Source organism: Anas platyrhynchos, chromosome 6 (genome assembly GCF_047663525.1).
Source record: "Anas platyrhynchos isolate ZD024472 breed Pekin duck chromosome 6, IASCAAS_PekinDuck_T2T, whole genome shotgun sequence".
NCBI lineage: Eukaryota > Metazoa > Chordata > Aves > Anseriformes > Anatidae > Anas > Anas platyrhynchos.
Genome location: NC_092592.1, coordinates 19512473 through 19538072, shown reverse-complemented (window position 1 = coordinate 19538072; position 25600 = coordinate 19512473). Strand labels below are relative to the sequence as shown.

Below are 25600 nucleotides of genomic sequence, written 5' to 3'. Positions count from 1 at the left end.
TACAGCAAAATGAGTAAGTTTGTTTTGAGGATGAAAGGCATTATCCAAGGGTAGATGAATTTTGCAGTAGAGCCAGGCCCAGGATTATCTGCCCTCTCTAAATGTTCTGAACACTGAACATGCCATCAGAAAACATCTGAACTAAACACTTTGTTCTTAGCCTGGTCAGACTTCGCTTCACCCAAGCATTAACAAATTAAGTCAGCTCTCTACTACCCAGGATAACAAGGGACTGGAACACCCAAATAATGAGCAAGCCCTGACCACACAAACCCAGCTGCACAGAGGCTACAGCCCAGAGCCAGCCCAGAATCTATGCACTGTGCTCTCCAGTGCTGCAGGTTCTGGGAAGTCTCTTACCCGAGGCAGAGGGTCAGCCCCACAACAAAACCCAGCTAACAGACCTCTCAAAGCAGCAAGGATCACAGTGCAGGTAACGTGTTACTCTTTCATCAGCTCCACGTCTCTATGTCTTGCAGAGCCTGAGCTGCAGCCCAAGGCTGCAAGCGGTGGATCCTGGCTGGCTCCTGAATGCCCAACTCGTCCAAATCCTGCTTCCCAGTGGCTTGTGCTCTGGGAGCACAAGGCAGAGACATCAGCGGTGGCTCTGAATAAAGCTGGCAAAGGTTCAGCAGGTCAATTAGCTCGGGGTGTAAGCCATGCAGGAACAGACGCACCGCTTTCAGGTCCAAGCCTGGGGTCTGTGCATGGATAACCTGCAACCTGAATCATCTACTCAGAGAAAATAAAGCCTTAGCTGTAAGAAATAAATGGCGAAAAGGCCAATTTAAGTTCCTATGCAGTAATTCAGAGGTCAAAAGTTAACCTGTCATGCTTGCAAAGGCAACCTGCAACATCCTCCATACATTGTTTAAAGTCCTTTCCTCTCAAGTTCTGCCCGTGTGCATTCCTCTTCACTTCCCAGTATCCTCAGGCATTCCCCAAGTGCCACTTCTGCAAAGTGTATACAGAGTCTCAAGAAAATCAGACTTGACTCTGTAGTATCTCCAATATATGCAAGTAGTAATATACTTAGCTAAGCAGAACAGTCCATATATATCCATATATATACACACAGCATTTCAAACTCAAAGCGTTACAGACCTTAATACTTACTACCATGAACCTTTAATCTGAGCTCCAACAAACAGGTCATCATAGCCTTCCTCAAAAAGGCAATGCTAGTTCATTTTCAGCACAGAGGCAACAGCTTTCAACAAATCCCAAAGAATTTTAAAGTTTCACTTGCCAAAAAACGAAGTTCTATTGCTCATCTGCACTTTAGCTGCTCAGATTTAAAATGAAGAGGCAAGTACAGCTGCTCACAGTTGATAAGGCCTCCTGCTACTGGTACTATTTATAAACAAGAACCAGAGTAACAAACCCATGTACTCTAAAAAATGAAATAACTGTTGGATAAAACACAGAAATAGGAAGATGGGACTAGAAGCCACCTTCTTTACTGGATAAATCTCTCTCCTGTAAGTCAAGGAAGAGCCCATTTTGGTGAAGGTGGTAAAAGATCCATACTCTCTCTGAAGATCAGCCACCAAAGCAGAGAATCTCAAAAACAATTTCTAAGTCAGTACACGACGGCAGCTCCTGACAGGATCTTCTGGGTTCTCATCTGAATGCTGGGGCAAGCACCTCTGCCAAGCCACTAATGCCTTTTGCCTGAGGTCACTGACTCGCTGTTCTGTGTACAGGCTGCTGCTGCCGCCCAGGAGCGGAGGCATGGCAGGATGACGTATGGGAGCACAGCTTTAGTGCTTGTAATTAACCTCACACGATGCCTGATTTGTGGGGTTGTAAAGCATAGATGGAAACACAAGCTTAGGGTCCCAGGAAGGAGCTCTGCAATAATAAGGAACAGGTCATGTGGCCTAAGGGGCAAAACAGAGCAAAAATGAGAGAAGAAAAGAGAGAGGAGGATGGAACTGCAGCGTGCTTCCGCCTGTGCCCATGCTAGCTTGGCCCAGAGCTGCCGTTACTCCTGCAGGTGATGTTCAGCCCGAATGAGTCTGAAACCCCCAGCCTAAGAGGATGTCACAACCCACATGTACACAGTGATGATGCTACACTGAGATACTGCTTATAGGAGAGGAAACTGCAGCTTGTCCTGCATATATCTGCAAAATGCTATCACTCAGTGCTCAGTCGGGTACCCAAAGTGTGTTACAGAGGAGTGTTAATAGGGTCAGGGTACAGTTTCACAAGCAGCAGAAACTAATGTTAGTGGCTACTAGCAAAAAAGGTCGATCCACATCCCTGGCTGTTCACAGCACACTGGTCCAAATAAGTGATCCACCAAAAATGATTAGAAGTCAGTCAGATTTATGAGCCGACACACGCACCCTCCAGCTGCCCGGCTGCAGGAACTGAAGCGAGACAGAAATGCCACAACTGTGGGAGATGAGAGCAACACTGACCTTTCCAGGAGAAGCACGGTCTGAGATCACCTTTCACAAAACAACACCTCTATTGTACAAATGAGAGCAGAAGGCAGGGAATACAAAGGCTGGCTAGAGAATATCCTAGACCGTTAGACCATATTCTCCCCAAGCTACTTGTTTTGGGGGGAAATTCTGGTCTTGGACATGCATTTTATTAACTTTGTGACCTCCAGTTTCTTCCATAATGTTACTCTGCTACAAAATACGATAAGTTTTATTTAAAACAGAAGAAAATACCACTTCCTCTTATCCCTTCCCCTACTTCCATCCTTTTGCTCTACTAACAAATCCAGTCACTGCAGAAGTCCAGTGTTCCAGCTAGGGAAAAGCAAATACAGCCAACAAACAATAAGCAGACCGGGCAGCGAGGGGTGTAGGGAACACATTGGTATTGAGTGCTGCAGCTCCGGAACAAGACTAAAGGGCAGGATTTCACAGGGACAAATCCGAAACAGCTCGCAGCTGGCCTAGAGGCACACGCTGTACAACTCGATCTGATTACAAGGGACATCCCTCACGCTGCTCTCAGATCTGACTGTCCCTCACTAGCCTGCTGTTCCTAGTCTTCGTGGTAAACCGCCATCAAACACCTACTCAGAAATCCAAGGGTAGAGGGAATGGTATTTATGTTAAAGAGATTAATCCCACTTCTTGTCATGCTTCCCGTGCTATATGCTGGTTTACGGTTTTTCATTTTGATTTTGTGTTCAGTCAAATTTGGGCAAGACAACAGCAATTTCAGTTGCAGTGCATCATGTAAAAAGAACAAAACAAAAATTCTCAGCTCTGAGAATCCAGCGTTCTGCATCTGCAGACAATGCAAACACCAATACTACATGCATGATGTTTAGGCACAAAATCAGTCTCAGACACTGATCAAGGGGATTTTAAGTTTAAAGCATGCAACAGTGACTGGGATAAGACTACACACAAACACAGAGTACCTGAAATTGCCATGTTTTTCCAGTCAAACTCTCACAAGTGTTCACCAGTGAATCCAGTCTCCCCATCCCAGATGAGCAGACACACTGCATATCTGAGCCTTTTAACTAATGGCCACATGGTTTGTGGAGCAGCAGCTCTGCCAGGTGAGGAGAAATGATCTCCTGCTGTGCTGACCTAGCACAGAAACATGTTTTGTCTCGGCTGGAAATTGTTCTTACATAACCGGTGCTCTCAATGCACTAGAAAATAGCTTAGATATCCGGTATCACAGATTTTAATATTCTCACTATGGATATGGCATCAAAATCCCCACTGCCTCTCATTCCTCACACACTTAATATGTTGATTGAACTATACACCTGTAATTCAGTTTACAATTTACAGGAGGCAAAAGGTAGAGAGATTCCAGTAAATGACACTTGAGATAAGAGAATGAGTGACTGGAGAGCACAGCACTCATTCTTTGCATATAGCCCAGCCGATACAGGGCTTAGAAATCCACTTGACCAGAACAGGTAGGAAGCTCTGGTGAAAGACAAACTACAATTAATTTTCCAGACTTTAAGGCTGTAACATACAAATGAAGGGCTGTCTTCCTGAGGCTAGGGACAGACGGCTTCAGTCTCCTGCTCTGCTCAGGGCTCTCCCAGCTGCACGGCACAAAGCCGCCTCCTTTCTCACTGCCTCGGCGTTAAGCAGCGGCAGGCAGGAGTGAAACTGAAGCAAATGAGGTCAGTCCCACGTTGTGCTGGCTGGGAAAGCTCAAAACAGAAACCCAGGCACTATTCACTGCGGAAAAGGTGAAGTAAAACATTTAGCAAACAGGAGAAGGTCTAGAGCTCAATCTTCCTCCAGCTGCCTGCACAACAGAGCAGAGCAGCCAGGACAGGAGGCTGTGGGGCGAGACATGAGAGTGCCAGGCTCTGGCTACTGTCTAGGTGGGAAAGGAGGAGGGAAAGATGATGGCAGGGGAAGTACAGCGAGGAAAGACTGCAGGGAGAAAACAGCACATTTAGGGAAGAGGTAAGCAGTAGGAGGAAAGGGGGAGACAGACAGAAGTCCCAAATAATGCTGGCACAATGCAGAAAAAAAAATTAAATACCCTAATTTCCATTAAGGGACAACTGGAGCGAAACGTGAATAAAAGACGAAAACTGGGATTAGAAATAATAACCAGCTGAAGAACAATCAAGTTATCCAACCAATTTTCCTAGTCTTAATGCAACAATTCATTTGTTCAATATTTTTCTCCAGAATTATTAAGTTCTCTAAGAGATCTAGCAGTCTTTGTCAAAGACACTGTAATGACAGATAACAAGGAAGCCAGAATAATACATTTGACAAATTTATTTTACTTCTGTTCAAACTAGCTGTAGTATTAATTGAGATGTTATTTAAACATATTAAGCAAGAAGTTAGCTAGCAAAATGCTTCTTGGGCTTAATTAGACATACAAAGCCATTTCACTCCTGTAAGCCACAGCAGGAACACCACTAAGATGTTCTTCAGCCTCTCTTTGCTGGGTACAGCATCACTGTCTGCTGGTGTTCCTCATGTTACCATTTTTACTTAATCTAAAAATATCATTTATTTATAACTATTAATTTCTAGAGTCAAAGATCCCAGGCATATGGGCACAAAGGGCTTCCTATATCCAAGAGTTCCCCTACTACGTGACAAACTCCTCAGGATCCGTGATGCTCTGTCGTGACAGAGCCTGTGGAAGCCTCAACAAACGCACTGATGGGGAATCGCAGAGTCCAACGGAAGGGAACAGCACTGACACTCTGGAACACCTTTTGCTTGCTGTATTTTCAAATCCAACTTACTTTTAAGGCTTAAGGAAGACATTTTAGAAAAACAACCCATTTGAAAAGCAGGGAATTGAATAAGTAGTTGAAATAGACATGAAATCACATAGTATTTGGTGTTTGTACTATGTATTGAGTGATTACATTTTGTACAATATAAAGGACAGATCTCAAGTGTTTCAGGCTGTTGCAGAATTAAGAATGAGTGAACTCAAGAACAAAAGAGCCAATACAAGAACTAGACTCCAATAACCAAAAATTAAGGCAAAGTGTAAAATCTTCAGGATTTCCATAGCTGGGGACCTTACAGCACTTTGCCTCTAGAAAAACCTTGACAGCAGTACACTAATAAACTGTGTCAGAAGGAATCAGCCTTCAGAATAGGAAAAGTAACACCGTAAGAGAACTGTATGTGCCAGGAAGGATCACTGGATTATAATAGCTACCACCTAAGCACCAATTGCTGAAGTTGGGAGGTATTTCCAGGTATAATATAAAAGTCACCTTTAGTGGTTAATACTACCAACCACGGTATGCTCATGAAAATCTCAGAACCCATAAAAGGCCCAAGTGACAGTTTACAGAGGAGCAGTTACAGAACTACTATTTTGCTGCTCTCAATCTAAAAACAGTGGGACATGAACATTTCTTTTCAAAGAATAATTTAACTGAAGGCCGGATGGAACGAAGCAGGGAAGCTACCAGGAGCATCCTGAGAATAAAATTTGTTGTTGTTACAAAGTCGGTGCAATTCTCATGGGGGGAAACAAAAACAAACAAATAGGAAGGGTTTATATTGGGAGGGGGGGAAAGACAGAGGCATTTCAGAGGGCAAATGGAATCTAAATATATCTGTGCTGCAAACTGGGAGACTTTTCTTTTTCTTAAGTTGAAACCTGTCAAAAATATCCAGAAAAAACTTTTGACAATCTCTACAATTATTAACATAACAATCCTCACAAACAGAGCGGGAGACAAAGATCAGGGATTTCATTTCATGCAAACTCAAAACCAGGTAGAAGTATATTTTTTCTATAGAGAAGGCAGCATGTAAATCAAAAAAACCCAGCAGGGTAACAGAATAAATTGAAATACACAACCCAAGTCTTAGTGCTGATTCTGTTTCAGCTCCCTCAAAATCAAACTGTTAAATAAAACAGATGCTCACCCTTTCCCCTACCCCTTATGAATGGTAACATGAAGCTGATGCCTATTAGGAAGCTAATCCCAAACCACAGTACCATGCAGTATCCCACAGGACTTCCCCCCTTTTTCCTCACCGTATCACTTTCTCTCAACTCCATCTGACATGGGTGACATATTTCTGGTAAAAAGCTGCTTCAGCAGTATATTTTTGTAAATGTATTTTTTTTGCAGCCAACCAGTTTCAAACCAGAAAACCAAAGTCCTGCTCATTATTTTATGTGACTAAAAATCACAAGTCCACTATGCATGGAATATATCTATATCTATGCCTAACGAGCTTTGAGATAAAACAATATTAGGATCTTTACAATAAATTAACTAAAGAATGGGATGGTATATTCACATATATTTCATATATATAATATTTATTTTTGTTTTATATATATTCACACACAGCCATGCCTTTCTGCTGCAGTAATTAGAAAATTCCCTTTTAACACAGCAGTGGCCAAGCTGCTAACCTCTTAGCATTTTGGAAGCAGCTTCCACAAGAGGAAAAGCTACCTTGCAGCAGGAAAACTCCAGCAGGGTGACAAGAGTCAAACAACAACAGGCCAGAGAGCATCAAATGGAAAGTGAACTCTTGTGAAGCTCAGCCATGCAAAAGCTGCTGGTGGTACTGGGGAAGATGTATTTGTTCAGCAAGTTTAGGAACATACAGAAGGTTATTAATAGTTTGGTATAGAAATATTTTTCACTGCAATGATTTGAAGAGATACACCGAAAGAAAGAGCTCGCAATCGCTTATTAGCAATAGCACAGCTTTTCAAAAGCACACATAACAAATTTGCACTTATGACCTTAAATTGGAACGCCACCCACTGATGTATAATTCCTGTGCTGGTATGGTCCTGACACATCAGGTTTTAGCTGAAAGGTCATAAAAATATTTTCCCTCTCCTAACAAGTTAATGTATACGGAATCCTTATAGTTGGAAAAAATGCCTGAATGTAAATTCTACACCATTACTTCCAAAAGTGAAATCCACACACCAACAAACAATGCCGGGTAGTCGCTTCTCCCAAACTATTGGGTGGCCATCAGTCAAAACAACCCCTTCAGTAAACAGGAGAACCTTAAGCCTTCCGCCATTAACTAAGAATTCTCCCAATTCCTTGTAAAGCCATAGTCATCTTGCATGAAACGTAATAAATCACAACAAAAGAAATATTTTCTGTGATATTTTAGTGCTATCATTTGGATTTTTCTGCTTTGTAGCCCCATTTCATGCACTGCAGCAGTAACCCCAACACCACATTTCAACCCTGGGCCTGTTAAAATCCATGATGCTCCAATATTTGCTTTAATAAGTACCTTATTCAGGAGGCTGTTTTAACACTACCAATAATCCCGTAAGTAGGCAACCAGTGCACACGGGGATTCCTGGACTCACACTAAGCACAGGTTCCTGCTAACTTCAGCATCCCAGCCACAAACCCAGGCAAGTCAGACTGCAGAAATTCCGCTTCTCGCGTGAGGCAGCACTAAAACGAAGTCTAAAAGAAGTATCTCTGAGAGAAAGAGGTTATGCCAGAGCACGCACTATATCGACTCATTCCTTACCTTTCCCTTTAAGTTGCAGAGGTTACCTCACCCCTCCAAACATAGCCATAAACAGAAGCAAGAGTCATGTATGAATCTTCTTTCCCTGGGTGCTTTGGGGAAGCAGGAGCACGCACTCAAGTGAGCATTCATGCCTCAGCCAGCTTGAGGACAAGGCTCTGCACCAAAGTCCTTAAGACCTTCTCACGGCTGCTGATTTCATCCAAGGAACTGAAAAAGCATCTCAGCAGGACACTGCCAGCCTCCTTTTCAGTTCCCTCTCTCTGACTGCCAGTCCCTGGCAAGTGAAATGTCAAGAACCAGGCAGGGGCGGTGTTTGGAGAAGGAGGGATAAGAGATTCTCACCATCCATCAACCTCAAAACCTATTCAGCCGACAACTTGAATGGAACTGGCATTTCATTCTCCATGGTAACACGAGATGGAAGGAGGTTGGAAAGAGAGAGAGAGAAAGAGAGGACAGACCCAGGAAAATCTGATGCTGAAGAAGCAGGGAAAGTTGTAAACTTTGCAACTTCTCTTAGCTGTGCAAGTTGCGCATAGAAGGGGGAAAAGCCCTTTCCTTGCTCACACAGCCCCAGGACAAGCGGACCCCCAGTCACGGCGAGGTGCCCCTTCTGTGAGCAGCGTACCATGCGGAGGAGGAAATCCCTTCTGCACACAAGTTCCCCTTGAACACAGGGAATTAGGGAAAGCGGCAGATTATGGATAATTACCCCACAGCGAAGGGAACTGCCTGAAAGGGAAGATACTGTCGTTCCCCGGACAGTACTTCGTTGCTACAGATCGAAACCACCGATGCTTAACAAGTTCGTGTGCCAGCACCAGCCACAAACTGAAGTGGAGAATTAGCATCAACCCTTTTGCCTGCTTTGAACGTTACTTTATTAAGCCTTATCACCTAGATGCAGAGACACACGGACTATTTCATCTTTTCCAAGGCACACCAAAATTAAGCACGGAAGCAGCTAAACTTAAAACTCGGGCAGCACCTTCGCCGAACTCACAGGAGCTCTGGGTAATTCAATTCTTATTAACATTGCAGGCCTGGCCATCTTCTGAACTTTATTCTGCTATTTTACATTCATAACTTGAGCTGTCACAGCCAGAATGTGCACAACAGGGAAATTACATTTGGATTCATGCACGTTTGTGTTCCAAGCCGGCCCCATGCAGCTACTGAAAGAGTCTCTGGCTAAAGCACTTATGCAAGATAACCAAACAAAGGACTGAAAAGCTCTGCAAATCCTGGCTGCTGCCGCTGCCATCTTATTTCTTTCTCAATTCTTTACACAGATTCTTTCCTGAAGGCCACATTTAAATCTCCCTCCCCCACCCAAGCCCACCACCTCTCAATTTGCAGTTTGTTCTCACTTGGGTTTCGTATCCGGGACAGGCTGTTGTGTGGTACCTTTTAAACCCCTATCTATACAGTCAGCTTTTTGTTAGAGGTGACCTGCAGAGTTGGTTTGAATTCTCCCAGTAGTCATCAGGTGTCAGCAAGTATGTTAAAAATGTATTTTTTTTTTAAGCTATCATTTTTCTTCATTATTCCTATTTCAATTTTGGACATTCACCTTGCAGGTTCTTACATAAGTCTTTATTTATCATTCATGACACTTCAACCCATATGGCATGTTAATACACGCCCCTGTCCACAGAACTTCAGCTTTTATCTATCAGCCACGTCGAAGCTATGCGAATACATTCTTGCTTCTGGAAAATACTTTCATCCTGGGAGAAAATGTGGTTTTCTCCTTTGTCTCCCAAGACTCGGAATCTTGTAAAAAAACAAACGGCAGCCTCAGAGGGAGCAACCCTAGTCACTTCACTTCTGCAGCCACTTCCTACTGCTCTCCAACACATCTTCCTGAGAGCTCCTTCACCTCAGGCAGAGGGTGACATATCTACCTTTTGAAATGTACTTCAGGAGCATGGATGTAGTTTCCTTCTTCCCTCACGACTTTAACAAGAGAAATGAGGCTGTTCCATTCTCTCTCTCCCAGCCAAAGCCAACTGAACTGAGAGTGACACAGCAGCTGCAAGATGTTACTCCCCTACAAATCTAAATAGGCAAATAAATGCTGTGAAATGCATCCACACAAACAGATGAATTCAGTTCTTTTCACTTGCTTTTGAAGATAGATGGGAATTCCGAGAAGGCATTTGCATCCTTCTTTTAAAATCTATTCTACCCACATCTATTAAGATGAGGATATCTGAGACAAAAAGCTTCTAATGTTCCTTTCATAGAACAACCTCAGAGTACTTTGTTATTTTGCTTTGTTAAGGAAGCACGAAAAGAAAGACAGTATTTTTGCCACTTGTCACAAAGCAGCAGCATCTCCCCTGCAGTTGCTGTTCACTGAGTTTCACCTTGATCCTCTTCAAGGTTTGAAAGCATTATTGTTTATCTGTAGCTCAGGGAAGGGATTTTCTTTCTCTCTGAAGCTGATTGTAACATACTTCAAAGACTTGCAGTCTACTAATATCATCCACTTGTCTTGCTGTGATCCAGACTCCACACCAATGGAAAAGGAGAGCTTTCCCAAATCCATTCTAGCAGTGTACTTCAGGCAAGGGGGAAAGATACTACCACAGTGTTACCAGTCAGAAATGTGCCAAAAAGCATTCCAAGAGCAAAGAGTCATACCGACCATATTTTTCTACTGCACAGTTTCCTACAACCACCAGAAAGGGAACGTAGATGTGCCTCACCAGCAAGAAACATGTTTTGGAAATTAAATCTCCAACGCATAGACTAAAGCTAGCATCACAAGGCACCCTACAGAGAGGTACTGAAGTGCAGCGAGAAGCATGCCCACACAGAATCAAGGTCTCACCCAGCTTCCTAAGCAGAAGAATAAACAGTACAGTGTGGCCAACATTCAAAGGACTGCCCACCATGTGTGCCTGTCATGCAAGAATAAAAGCTGGAATACAGCAATAGCTTCAGGCTGGCTGAGAATGAAGCCGACTTTGGTTGTGATCGAGTTTGGTGGTCTGCACACAGTCACAAGAGCTGCCATCTCGCCTGGCTGCCATCTCACAGAGCAGCGAGGCAGCAGTGAGCCGCGCTGCTGGGACTGGCTGGCAACGCCACACCACAGCAGCCCACGGTGCACCTGCTCGGGGAACAAACACAGCTTCAGTGGCCACAACTGGGAACCCAGCACCAAATGCACTGCTTTTCCATGCAAGTGTCCACTCTAAAAACCATGCATAGCAAGAAAATTAACAGGAGAAGTTACTACACCCTCACAGTGCTATGACTTAGCGGTAGAACATTTCACTGCAGCTATTCACTGAAGTACCACATTAAAAGAGCAAAATGAGCATGTATTTTAAAAGTAAATTAATTAGAACTTAGCAAATATGATAGATTTGGAGTTGAGTATCCATCTACCCTACTAGCACAGCAGAAACTGAGACAGAAGTTAGAGTCCAAGAGGAGATGTCTTGAAAGATGCTTTAACACAATGGACAGATGCCTCAGCCTGATTCACTTTACATGTGAAAACACTGGGGACAGGAACTCTCCCGTTCCTGCTCACAACCTTGAGGAAAAGCTCAGTCAGTCAGATATTCCATATCCACAAGTACTCACAGAGAGGGATACTGCGCAATAAATTAACACAAGAGCAAAAAAAAACAAAACAGCAAAAAGATGGAAGAGCTGAGGGACTGGCAGGGCAGCCAGGCCTGACACCCACAAGTCAATGTCAACTATTATGCTTTTCTGGTCCTCGGTGCCCTTTTATTTCATATAAACCAGAACCCTTCAGCCCCAGAATAATGACACATTTATCAACTTGACAGGGCAAAAGATTCATGTCCAGGAATCTCCACCCAGGTCTGCAGATACCCCACTGAATGCCATGGATAAAAATAAAAGGCAATGCCTCTGGCTTCTGCACCTCTAAAGACAATTTCTAATCAACGTGGCAAAATAATGAGTTCACTCTTATGAGCAACATGAAATAAAACTCAGATTTTACCTGGCTGAAATGAAGATGGGAGAAAGAACAAGCAAGAAAGACAGATATTTAATTATAAAGATGCAGAAAATGAAACAATCAAAACAACTCCACGTGCATCTTTCAAAGCATACATTAAAAGGGCTTCTAGGAATAAAACAGACTAAAAAAACAAACATGGTGAGAAAGAGAAAGCACACAGAAATCTTCCAACAAGTTCAGAGCTCAAACAATTCTGAGGACGGCATTCTGGAAATCCAAAGCATCCTGATTTAAATTGACAACCATAGCTCAAATATCTCTGAGCTATTCTCAATAAAAGTCATTCCAAGGTAGGAATGAACATGGCTGGAGAGAACACGAAGCAAGTTGACCTGGTTGCATAACGCGGTGTCATCAGCCAAAGAGCACACGGTACCGCTGAATTTCCAGTCATGTCCCACTTCAGCCACACAACCCCAAAAGGAAAGGGGTCCTAACCAATCTTCTTATTTTCCTAACTCAGCATCTCAGCAGCTTAACTATCTATAAATACACTTCTCTCAAGGAGAAACCGACTTCATTTAATTTTGTATCATTCTGCAAATACGAGGGCAGTATTTAGACCAGATGGCACAATTTACTTCAGCCTTTCTGCTACAAGTAACTAATCCAGGATTTCTAAACTACTTTCTAGTTTTACACACAGTAATTCTGGCTGGCAAAAAACAAAGAAACTTCCCCTTCATTGGGCAAAGGGAAAAGCAGAATCAAACACTTCCTAACGTGCCAGCTGTGCAAAATGTTGCATATAAATACAAAGAAGAACTATAAATTACATTATTATTTTTTTTACTCACCCCCACTCCAAAGATATCAAAATAATGCAAAAACCAGATGAGGTACCGTGCAGATGTGACCTAAGAAGCCTCAGGCACTGACAAATGAGTAACTTCTGTAACTTTCAAGGCAACCCAAGTTCCCAGCTGCCTGCTTCTCTTCCCCAGTGTAATAAGATATAACACGAATTCAGTTTACAGTATGATGCCATATTTTGGCTGGAAGGCATATGAGATCTGAATTTAACAATGTGTTAAATTGGAGTGTAGCACCTGTGTCTTACTACCAGCCTGCTTGATTTCCCCAGGGCCAGAGATGTGCCTGCCACCTGGAGATGGGCAGTGCTGCCTGACTTGCTCTTCCTGGGCAGAGCAACGTGGGCTCCAAGTCCCAAGCCTGCCTGCAGCCCTTAGGCACCTAAATAGTGGTGGAGATGGAAAGGGCACTTTGAATGCTATCAGACGCTTCAGTGAAAAGGGATCATCCCTGAAAGAAAATAGCTGCCTCTGTTTACAAGCATCTCTCTCATTATCCCCTCCCACTTGCCCGAGCCGATACAAGAAAGGTGGGCATACATTATAGTTCAGACAACTGCTTCAAATGACCACACCGTAGACAGAAACAGCAAGACCTGCTACAAACAGACATGTCAGGGGATGCTGGTCTCTCCTACCGAATACTTTAAAACAAGCCTCTCGGCCACAGCAAGGGTTCCCATCAAACGCTTGCATTCTCTCAAGGTATCTTGCTGGCAAACATGGGTAGTACAATGCATAATGAAAAGGATCAAGCCTTGCTGCCCAAAAAATAAAATCAGACAGCTTTTTACCAAGGGTTAAAAAAAGAAAAAGGAAAAAAAGAAAAGGTTGCAGCTCTCACTAATGGCTTTGTAAGTGCCTGATTGCTAATGCTAAAAGCTTCCTACATTTAGGTTGTGAATTTGGAAGGCAGAAATTAAAAAAGGTGTGTTACATGCTGTCTCACAGGCATGTCAACTTCTGCCTCTTCTCTGAGATAATTTGTACATTGCAGATTTTTGCATTTCAGAATTTCATCTTCATTTGGAGCAGCAATAAAGGGGATGTGTTGCTGAAAGCACTTTGTATTTCTCGGCTGACCTTCTGTTCACTGCTTCCCCACACAGACAAACGCCAAAATAACAAACCAGTTCTTCTGTCCTGCTGCCTTTTCTCTCTGACCTCCAGTAGTTATTCAACTACTCCCAAATATTCTGTGACTGTTTGGAAAAATCTACTTTATATTCCCACCCCCTCAAACCATTCCTCTGTAAAACAGTTAATCTTGAAAATACAGTGCTGTCACCTTCCTTGTGCAGGTTTCTGCCATTGCTGTCTCTATGGAAACAATCACAACATCAAATATGTCAGGAAGAATCATTTATAAAATATGAAAGCACCAAAGGTAAAGATTCTACATAAAAACCAATCAAGACAAAATTAGCTTGTTAGCATGGAAACATTGGCTTTAAAGATCTTCAAGTTCATGTGAAGTCCTAGGGTGAAGCTGCAGTCAGCTTTGGCTAGGAGAGAGGTGCCAGTGCAGCACCAAGCATAAAGTCACACAGCCAAAGGCTGCGAGTATCAGCTGGGACAGAGCATTGCAATCATCCCTTTTCCATCCATTTTAAACACACAAATGCAGACACTAAACAAAAGTAAGCCAGTGTGTCTCCAAAACATAACACCAGCATGAGAAACAGACATGCAAGGAATGGGATTTGTTTCCTCTGAGATTTAAAAATCATTAAGTAAGGCCCTTGTAGCTTGCTTTGCCTGTATCTCAACAGCAATTCAGTCATCTTCTCCTCTGTTCACCAACTTCTTTCAAATCCACAACAGAAGCAAAGATAAAGCCAATTATTCTTAGCTTCCCAACCAAACAAAGATTTAAAGCATTTCTTAGAGAAACATCGGCTACAGAGCCTGGCTGGACAGCTATTCTGCTGTGTTGTGGCTTCAGCAATGCAAAAGCAGAGTGCTTATTATTGCTGTAAGAATGGGTTCATCCAAGCCCTGTATGTGCAGAAGCAGTTTTCCCCCACTCGCAAAGCTCGCCACATACTTCACTTTGACATGTTGACTCAATTATAGCACACGGGAGCCTCCAGGGAACAAACACAGCTTTTTGAGACAACTCCCTCCCCACCACACACACACATGCTCTCCGTGCTTTTTTAGAAGCTCATTTCAGTGAATGTTTTGCCTTTCATCATCCCATTATTCTCTCTTTCTCTCCCCTCTGTGCATTACTGCGATGTACCTCCTTTGTGTTGCTGCTTTTCCTCACCTGTACTGGCTTAGAAAGTAAGCTACCTCAAATTCAGCTACTGAAGTTAAAACACTGAAAGCAAAAGCAAGAGGGATTCGTTATGCCAGCCTAAGAAAACAGAGCAAGAAAACAGCTCAAACACAAATTAGAGCCACAGAGCATGAGGGACTTTAACATGAGGTAAATTGAAAAAAAAAACAACAAACACACAAAAACACGATAAACCAGAAAACATCATGGACCCTAAAGACTAAATGTACTACTTTCTTAATAGTTCCATGGCAGATGGTAAGCGCCAGGGGCCATTTCAGGTAGAGGATACAGGCTGCCAACTAGTCAGTGGTGGATGGGTGATCCTGAAGATTGTTCGCTGCCTTTAGGGCTTGGCTGAAGAACTTCTGCACACCCCCTGCCGTGAGCACTATGGACACATACAGCAAACTGCTGCTCCCTTACATTCATATACTCCCAAGTGGCTCACTAAAAGAAATAGTCTACAGCATTCTCAACTTAAAAATGATTTTTTGACTGGATAATATTTTCCTGACTGTTAAAAACTTGTCAGATTACTTTCTTTTTGTCACAGAACTGGCCACTTGAGCAGCAGCTCAGGTACTGTAAGATGGAGTTACTCCTTTTATCACTTGAAACATATGCTTTTGATTTTCAATTTCCAAAACATGAGATTACACAGTTTGGCTGAGATTTCCTCTATTAGACTGCAGCAGTCAGCTGGGATGAATCCAGAAGGGAACGGGAAGGAGAGAATGACTGAAGGAATTCTGCACCATCGGTATGGTCAGGAAGAACAAAAGTTATGAATTACAGGACTGAGAGGAAACACAGAACAGAGAACAAGGTAGACTGAATTAACCACAGTCTTCTGTGGGGGCTCCCCCTCCACCCAGAAGCATCTTCTAGAAACAGAACTTCAATGCATTGTTTCCCTGGTAGTTAATGATTGCATTACTTCAAAATATCAGGAGACTTTATGGTAGTACAGAAGACAATAAGTCAGAGCAGGAGTTTATCTTGTTCAAATATTGGACAGTTTGGGAGTAAGCCACTCCCTTCTGGTTGAAAAGTTTCAAGAAATCCTAAATTAAAATATTCATGGACATAATCAGTATTTAGAAACTGGCGGACACATTGTACTGTATGAGCTCTTATCCTCTTCCATCTAGTTCTTGTTTTCCCTTTTTTTCTCTTTTCCTTTCCATCAGTCATGCATGCCCAGTCCCACTGATTGCTATCTGCACCTCAGAATTAAGAACAAGCATGGCCATGAATTCCCCAGACAAATCAGGGCATAACAAAAAGCACCGCCTGTCTGCAGTTCAGGTTTGCTTCTCTTTGGCTCTTCTGAGTAACTTTGTTCTTGTGTGGATGAAGATATGTAAAAAATGAGGTTTTAAACTACCTGTGCTGAAGCATTCACTAATTCCAAAATATATCATTTCACCTTTGTCACATACTCAAGGAAGTTTCAAACTTTTAAACTTTGAATTGTATTTGTGTGTCACCATGCTACTTGCTGTTTGTGTGGGTACCTCTGTCCCTCTTGCAGCCTTTTCACTGCCTTAAAAGAGAGTGGAGAACTGCACTTTGAAGTGCAGGTAACAGTATGGTATCAGTGCAGTATTTTCAGTATTATCACCTGTTGTGTACTTCGAGGGACTATAGTACAACTCTCAGACCAATTATAATAGGCTACTCTAATCAGTTTGATGTTAATTACAGCGTGACCTCTAGTAAAAACTGCTCTTAGGACTCTGAACAGTATCAAAGTCAGTGCCACAACATCGAGCTGAGAAAATCTAAGTGGTAAACACTACAAGCTTCTGCATTTACTGTATGACTACTGCTGGATCAGTCATACCACTGAGATCAATAGGAGAGATCGTTAGCAAAACTCCTTCATGTACACAGAGGGAGCTTTCATTTGGGGGTTATTACAGAGCACTTGGAAAGGAAGCTTAAAGAACAGCAAATCCAGGTTAAATTATCTCTGAATAAGAAGCCCAGAGCATGATTTAAGATACCTTAGTTTACTACATATTGACTTCCTATCTTTAACATTTTAATTTCACCTTTCCCAATGCACCTGGGAAAAGAGGTCTTCAGCAGTCAATGCACTGAAGTTCTCCCACCCTCCACAAGCATTCAGAAAACAAAGTGCAAGGTAGAACGGCTGTTTCAAGTGAAAACATTGTCTTGTGATGGCAGATTTATCAAAAAATGAAAGCTGATTTACCAGACTCTGAGATGGGTACTTTGTATTGATGGAGAAAAGGACCCCAGAAGGGTCATTATGTCACAATAAATGTCATCCCCTATAGCCCTGAGATTGGTTACTTTCAATCTCATTACTTGGATATAACTTTCAAAGATCCTCTTAACAGGAAAGATCTTAGTAAAAAATGAATACTAAAACTTATCCAATTTATGAAGGGAAGACCTAGTCAGCTGGGGCCAAGGTTATCTTATCAGCTTCTCACCTCCGCAGAAATACTTAGGGCAGGGAAAATGAAGTCCCTCGATAAAGTCCCCGAAACCTGATGTATCATGTACGTAAGCAGTCAGAAATGTTGCTTTCTTAGTGTGACTAGAAGCATAGCCACAGTTAATCATCTAAAGCAATATTTGGACATGTACCCAAACACATCTGAAGTCCCTGCTTTGGCTGCACGAGTTGACCAGTGGGCACTAAAGGCTGAAGAAACCAGGCAAACCTGGGGTAAGAGACTGATATCAGAGAACAGAGCAGTTTCACAAGCAATTATCATCACGGCAAACCAGTATTGGTGTGATTCAGTTGAAGACGACAAAAAATTTTGCAGGTCTTGCTTACAGAAGGGCATATGAAGGAAGCAAATATAGAACCAAAAAGAAGCAAGAGGTCATCACTAGTCTTTGCAGTGATGTAGTGCTGTCTAATGGAAAAATGTACATAAAGGCTGAAGCAGATACGCATTTAATCTTCTCAGAATATTCTTCCTTCGCATATCCAGAAAATAAATTTGTGTCCGTTACCTCATCCCTCTTTGATTATCTGATTAGCGTACTAAATGTCATCTTCTTACTCTGTCTTGGACTTTCACCCTAATAGATTAATGAAAATTGAAAAGCTGAAACATGGGGTAGAAAACACTCTATTTTCTATTTTCTATCCTTTTCACATGGCATTGCAAACTGAAAGATACTTTTCATACACGTTCCAAGGTTCACAGGTACAAATCACAGCCAAAAAGGAGGAAACAAGGCCCTGCACGCAGTATAACCAAGCCACAAATGTGGGCTAGTCAGATACTGACTCATTACCAGCAATAGTCTGAACATGCTCCAAACATTCTGATACTCTAAAACAGAGCACCAGCAAGGCAAATAAGCTTCAGAAGATTTATTTCTTTTGGCAAATGAGTGATTTTCAGTCACATAACAGCTTTCTTTAAAGAAAATAAACGAAATCCAAACCATCCTACTGATTCTTCACTGTTCAAGAGGCCACACTGAACACTGCCTACAGCCGAATGCAGCTCTCCCAGAGCCCAGCAGGCTCCCTGGAGCGATCACACACTACCAGAACAGTCAAAATCAACATGTGAACCCAGGTCCCCATTCTTCATGGTATTCCCCAGCTACCTCAGATATCCCTCCATATTAACATGAAAGGTACAGATTACCCGCCTGGTAAAAATGAGCTGAACTGCTCAGTAAATAATACATTAATTCCGCAAATGAATTCCCTCGGTGCTATTTGTACCCCTTTTCTTTGACATAGCAAACTAAGTAGTTATCCTGCTGACAGAATACAACCTCTAAATCCAGACGAAGTTTGCCATCCATGTGGAGAAGAAACAGGACAACAATCATGTAACACGCCTTCATCACATTTTTAACACGCCTCTGGAAACTGGGTATGTTCAGCAAAAAGCACAGTGTAGGAATTTAGACAGAACAAAATGAAACGCCTGAAAGCAAGACTGTTGGCAAGGAGCTACTCTCATCCAGATGAGGAAGGACTGCACTTCTCAGCAATTTTTCAGATGCTACACAAATTCAAAGCTTGTACTTTGAAGAATTTCTCCTGCCTTTCCTAGTTCACGGGAAATTCCATCTCTGCCAGCCAATTCAAGGGGAACTGAACAGCAAATTCCATTAACTTGAACTCTGAGAAGGCAACTCGGCTACTGTGAGTCACTGACAGCTGGGAACAATCCTACCAACTTTGGAGACTCACCAAATTCAGTGCAATATCCACCCCCATGTACTCTAGTCCACAAAAGCCAGCAAATCGGAAAGGAATCGCAACGATGCTGCTACAGTCTACTTTAAAAAATCCCTCAACAGAAAGAGCCTGCTGCAGGCAGTTACTGATAATTCAGCCCTGTGTGCCTACAGCTCCTCAGAAAAGCACTTTATGTTCAAACCCTTCATTTCTAAAACAGAGCTCTGAACTTCTGGTTCAGAAAGCCTGAGCTTCTGGTTTGGGTGATGATCTGAAAAGGAGGCTGAGACAGCTTTCCTGCAGTACGTGCTCTTACAGCCACCTCCAAACCATCAGTTCTCTGGGTACACAAAATGAAGAGCAGCAGGTAATGCGTTAACATACGGAGTCCAAAGATCCCTCTACACTTTCCACACGCATCAAAGGCAGTGTTCAAACCTTCCTCCATCACAAATCAGAGCACAAAGAAACAGATACCACAGAACGTCAGGGATGAACCATCAGCTCCTTTCAATACCTAAAATTACATTGCTGAATCCAACATTTTTTTCCAAATGAAGAAATGTTCTATACCTCTGGCCTCATCGGGATTAAGGAAAGCCTGCACTATGCCTGTTCCTGAAAGGCCTCAAACTCTCATTTTATTTCCTGCCTGTCCTCACACTAAAAAAAGCACCCCAGATCTGAAACAGGTGTCGCCAAATAGGCTGCTTGATGAACAGATCCCACTTTTGCATTGTATACTGCTCTCGTTAGCCATGTGAACCTACTGCATCTCCACAGCTTGGCCAAGTACACAAATACCATGGAATGCATACAGTACATCATTCAAAAGGATGAAAGAAGTGACAAGAGGAAAACAGCACCTTGATTCAGATCACCAAAACTCTATCTTTATAAAAGAGCATTTGGAAATAAAGAAGCTGGGTGGGGTTTTTTGTCCTTTTTTTTTTTTTTTTTTTTTTTTCTGATTGAGTTTTTGTGTGTATTCCTTTCCTTAGGAATCCATTCCTTTTGAGAGGACAACAAAAACAGAAGTCTCCTTAATAAGTGGCCTGACACTTTTCAACATATAAGATTTGTTTGGTTTTAGGGCCTTGTATGCAACAGCAAGCTTTAGGGAAAAAACACGTAACCTCCAACTCAGTCATACCATTGAGTCTTGCGTGACTTAGCTGCTAAACATAAAAACACCAAAGATACTTAGCCTCAAAAGTACCACAGGAATTGCTGAAATAGACCTTGCTGGAAATGATTATTCTCAACAACCCCCCAGGTACAGAGAATTATTCCTTGTGATTAGTAATAAAATTACAACCTCATATCTACAAATTCTTCTAGGCCTCACATCTACCTCCTCACATTTACCTGCCATCTCCTGCTATTAAGTTCACGTCTTGCTTGCATGCAAATCCTTCTGCATGTGATATTCCTCATGATTGCTCTTCACCGCATCCTGACAGCAGAAACATGCTGAGCACAACTGGCAACTGCAATCGGTATCGTTGTGCCAAATGTCAGCCAGGGACAGCCTTCTGACACACAGAACTAGCGGTGAGTTTTATGCAGTATACTACTTATTTTAGTGTCCTTCTGTTAAGAGACTCTGCGTCTCCTTAGTCAGGAGGGCTTCTCTGATAGCTGTTATAAAGGAATCACAGAACAACACTTTGCTCCACCTGGCATACTTATCTATGCACGAAAACAGGATGAGAATCTTCCCTTGCCTTTCAAGATTTCAAAGGTATGCCCTGAAACTCATTAGGCTTTGTTTTTTTTTTTTTTTGAAATGAGCAAAGTAAAAGAAAAAAGGAAAAAACAGAAAAAAATAATAATAATACCTTTTAGACTTTAAACATCTCTATTAAAAGCTTTACTATGGGAAACAATACCAGTAACAGACCAAATTTCAATCTATCTCAGTATGTTCAAGAACTAGAAATGCAAGTTTCAAGTCCGAGAGTCCAGCTTTCTAATGGAATATACAATATTTGCTTTTAATCTTGAACATTCTCAGATATTTTTCTTCATAAAGTCAAGATATTTACTTTATATACTTTATTGTATATAAAAAGCCTCTTTAGTCTACTAGTTGCAAGTTTCTAGAATGTTTTACCCATGACTCTCTTCAGATCCTAAAATATTAAGCTAATGCCTCTAATGCAGGGCGCTTTTATGGGTACAAGTAGATAACACCCATGTTTTTAAATAAAGAGCATGAATGAAGAAAATTGTCTGCAGAAGACCAATACACACATAATACCTAACAGCATAAAGTTTTATGGATGCTCTTGAAGAATGAACTTCAAACATTATGCATCCCCATTTCTGACGGTTAATGCAGTCATATGAAAAACAGACCAATACAGACTTTATGGCATCACATATTTACTTTCATCTACCCTTCCTTCAGGTTCTAATACCGTTCTATATACACAGTTTTGTTTGTGTGTAGATATTAATCTATAAAATCTACAAACACTATTTCACAACCATAAAGCTCCGAGATGTTTTCAAAAGTTCCCTTCTGTGCTAATCCTCTGTTGTTTTAATCTATACACTGCCAATTGAAAACACTTGTAAAATGACATCCTCACCCCCACGCTGCACCTTCACATGTCTGGCACACTCAGTACTTCACTGACTCAAGGGATATATTTCTAGAAATTCCTGCTGAATTACTAACAGTCCCTTCTTTGTCTTGGCAGTGCAACAGAATTAAACTTATTCCCCATCTCACAAGTAGCCTTTTCTAGTTGATAAAAGCCTGTTTTCTTTTTCATTTTCTTTCAAGTAATGCTTGGGTACCTCAGTCAGTTTCAGAAGACAACTGATGTGTTAGATGTCAGATCTGATGAAGAATTCATACAACTATGTATCAAATGGGTAGTCAAGCACCCCTCATAGCCATCCTTTTCCATATTGGTCACTCAGTAGGAATCATATTTGCATTACTGTTTATTTTCAAGGTCTTTGAGATTTCTGTTGCTCTAAATGCAGATCTGCGAATTCAGAGGCCAGAGATGCTCACCTTTCAGCTTCTCTGGTCTGTGGTACTGCAGAATGCCACACAATTTACACTAAACCAGAATTTAACACTGCTTTGATGGCTGATGCTCAAAGCTTTATGAGCTGGTAGATTAGATTCTTTCCACAGCAAACCTAGATACACTTCAAGGTGACAGGTTTGGTGAGTTTAAATTTATCAGTTCCTAGGAACATAAATCTACATCAAAGAGGATGTAAGTTAAATACTCACCCTTTCAGCAGCACCTTTGTTCAGAAGCCAGCATACAGAGCAAAAGCCAACAATGCCTGGCTCACAATTGCACCCTCCAGCTGGGGGAAAAAAAAAAAAAAAAGAGCAAAATGAGTCTGGAGCGGAGATAGATGGAAAAGAAAGATCAAAGATTACTTTATATGAGTATAAAGATCATTGCACACACATTGAACAAATCATCATATTTTGTTCTAAACTTGTATCATTCAATGAGACGGTTGTGCACATTATTGTGCCTCCTTAAAACCCAGCAAGTAGAAGTAACAACTGTATTTCTTAGTCACCGAAAGTGATCCCAAATTATGTAAAATGTAAAGTAGGAAGGGAACGAATACGGTAAGAACCTCCTGGCTTGTTTAAGAGTTGACAGTTCACCAGTCAGAGTTACAACTTCCACGCTGGTACACATCACGGCACTCAGAACCTGGCTTTAAATTTCACGTGAAGACTTTTCCTCATAATGGAAGAGATAAAACACCCCCTTAGATTAAGCCCTCTATATATTGGAGCTCAGACAGCAGCTTAAATCCTTGTACAGATCCATGTAGAGACCATGTACCGAAATGCAATGGAGCGTCATAAATTAGCTTTGTCTTAGCGCTGTTTGAAAACTAAGGTTCCACTTCTATGCTTTATAAAGGAAAACCCCCCAAACTGGTACACTTCCCAAATTCTTTACATAATCTCCTCATGTTAATTCCAGGGCTGCTTCCCAGCCAACAGGAGTCAGCCAGCAAATGCCAAGCACAGCCACGTATTTCCTCTCACGAGCCAGCGACGTGGGCTGCTGCTTCACGGGGTGACTCCTCATCACCTCCATTTCAGCACACCAGAGCCAACCAGGCACCTGACAGCCCATCCAGAAAAGAAGCAACTGGCACCGCACAAGGTTTTCAGTTTCATGGCCAATTTGGCACAAACCAAACCAGAAGTTTAGGGCAGCTCTCCATTCTCTCAGATGCAGTCAAACTGACTTTCTGGCTGCAATTTAAGACACAGTTTGGTTCATTAAGGAAAAATTCTCTGCTGCTAAAAAGGTTTACTCCTGATCTTACCATCCCTTCCCTTGCAGGCTGGCCGAACGTAACACAAGTAGTAACTCACACTCTGGGAGTTCCATCCCCACCATTTACCGAGATGAAATCAGAAACAAAACAGCGCAACCAGACCTCCATATCTGAATATTAGTTAGCTCCTATTCATTTCCAACCGCAGCTTCTAGGCAGTGTGCAGCAACATAATGCTGTTGAAAGTCACTCACAAAGCTTATTCACCTTTCTCCTCCCCTTTCATCTTTTTACATTGTTTGCACTAATGCTCCTTTTTTAAACATATTTTCTAACGAAAGGCAGCATCGAGCATTGGTATGCAATAACGCAGATAGGAATCAGCAGGAAGCATTAGGGATGCAAAAATACAGAGTTAAGAAAGGCTGCCAACTTTCCTTAATACCTCAAAAGCAAACAGAAACTAAATGGGTGAAAGAGCCTTACTAAATTATCCAATCTATTTTCATCTGAAAGCTGACTCTTTGATGTTAGATTATTTTCTGAAATTTTCTACCAGTTTGTATAATATATGTCCTTCCACCCTTTCCTTTCGGGAGACTAGGCCATGCTTTAATATATTTTATAATCTCATTCCCTTGTTCCTAGTTATATCCCTTTTTACCTGATTAAATTAATTAGTATTCACCTTTCAAGTATGTGCCTCTCAAATATTCGTAGACTGTTATCAGACAAACATGTGCCTCCCTACATTCATAGACTGTTATCACGCCTCATAACAGCACTTCTGGTTATCACATAGGCAAGGCAAGCACATTTGCCCATCAGTCCCTCAGTCTGCAGTCATTTGTCATTTTTCCCTCAGCTCTCTTCAATTGGTTTACATCTGTCTAGAAACAAGATTTTGGGGCCTGCAGTCTTGGCAAATTAACTCTCAAACTTGTTAAAGAAGGGAACTCCTCTTTAATTTGTATAACCCAAAATCATATTAATTTGATGCTTGCTGTCACAATGCATCTGCAAACTGACTTATCTGCTGCACAGCCACCCACCCCAAAGCACACTAGTGTTTTTCTAGCTTCAGTCTCCCCCAAAACAGACTTCAGGTTAACATTTTTGACTGTATTCTCTCCATTAGCTCCCTACAAAAGAAAAATACCTGATTTTTATACTCCTTCCCTATTTTTAACATCTCTAGTGCTTGGTTGTTGTGTCCTTTCTTCACCTGCATTTGATTCACTTCCAACTCAGCATCAGAAGTTAGGAAAAAAAAAAAGCCTGCAATAACGTTCTAAAAAACATACATTTCTCAGTAAGCTACAGTAAGACAGGGTCTCCACGTGGCTAACCATGATTTTCAGTGCTGCTGGTAATGTGTTTACATTTCTGCGATTCCCTGTTGAGAATTTCCTACTCTCAGCTTAACTTATCTAATTTAATAAGACAAGACCAAACCAGACAATCCGACATATCTTAAGCTATGTATGATACACAGTTAAACCAACAGCACTGTCAAAACAAGGCATTTATCTTCCTTCCCCTTCCTTTCCCACACATTAACCAGACGCACGCTGCTTTTGTCCAGCCACCACTGCCCTGTGAAGCTATACGCTGTGATGACCGAGTCACTTTTCATTTTTAGACTCAATTCATTGTGAATCTGCCCGCTTCTAATGGCACTCACTATGCACGCAACTGTGCAGGGGCTGGAGTAAAGTGGGACTGTGCATGAAGCCATGCCAATGAAAAATGCCCACTGTATATGGGCCTTGTATTTCCATTTGTCAGCAACACCTCGGTACAGGAACATAAAACTGAAAGACTGTAAATTGGGAAGCCTGCAAAAACCCCAGGGCTTTTCAAGAACAAAGGGAAGACGAATCACTTGGAGCACGTGAACACTGAAGATTTTAGCATGGATGCAGGGACAAGATGAATTGAACACAAGGTAGATCTGTTAAGGAGCTGAATTCTTTCAAGGATTAGGAAAAAAAAAAACCTGTGGAGCAAAGGCATACAAGA

General features: G+C 41.9%; 1 protein-coding gene across 6 annotated transcripts in view; it reads right to left on the bottom strand.

Moving 5' to 3' along the window:
- Nucleotides 1-25600, bottom strand: part of NDST2 (N-deacetylase and N-sulfotransferase 2) — a 130139-nt gene that overhangs the window by 81538 nt on the left and 23001 nt on the right. For 4 of the 6 annotated variants that reach the window (XM_027459795.3, XM_027459792.3, XM_027459798.3 and 1 more), the window contains exon 2: nt 22551-22630. The gene's annotated coding sequence lies outside the window, so the exon portion shown is untranslated. Of the gene's footprint in view, nt 1-3397; nt 3417-7979; nt 8001-22550; nt 22631-25600 lie in introns of those variants that run through there. The other 2 variants (XM_072039538.1, XM_072039540.1) reach the window with 2 other exon arrangements.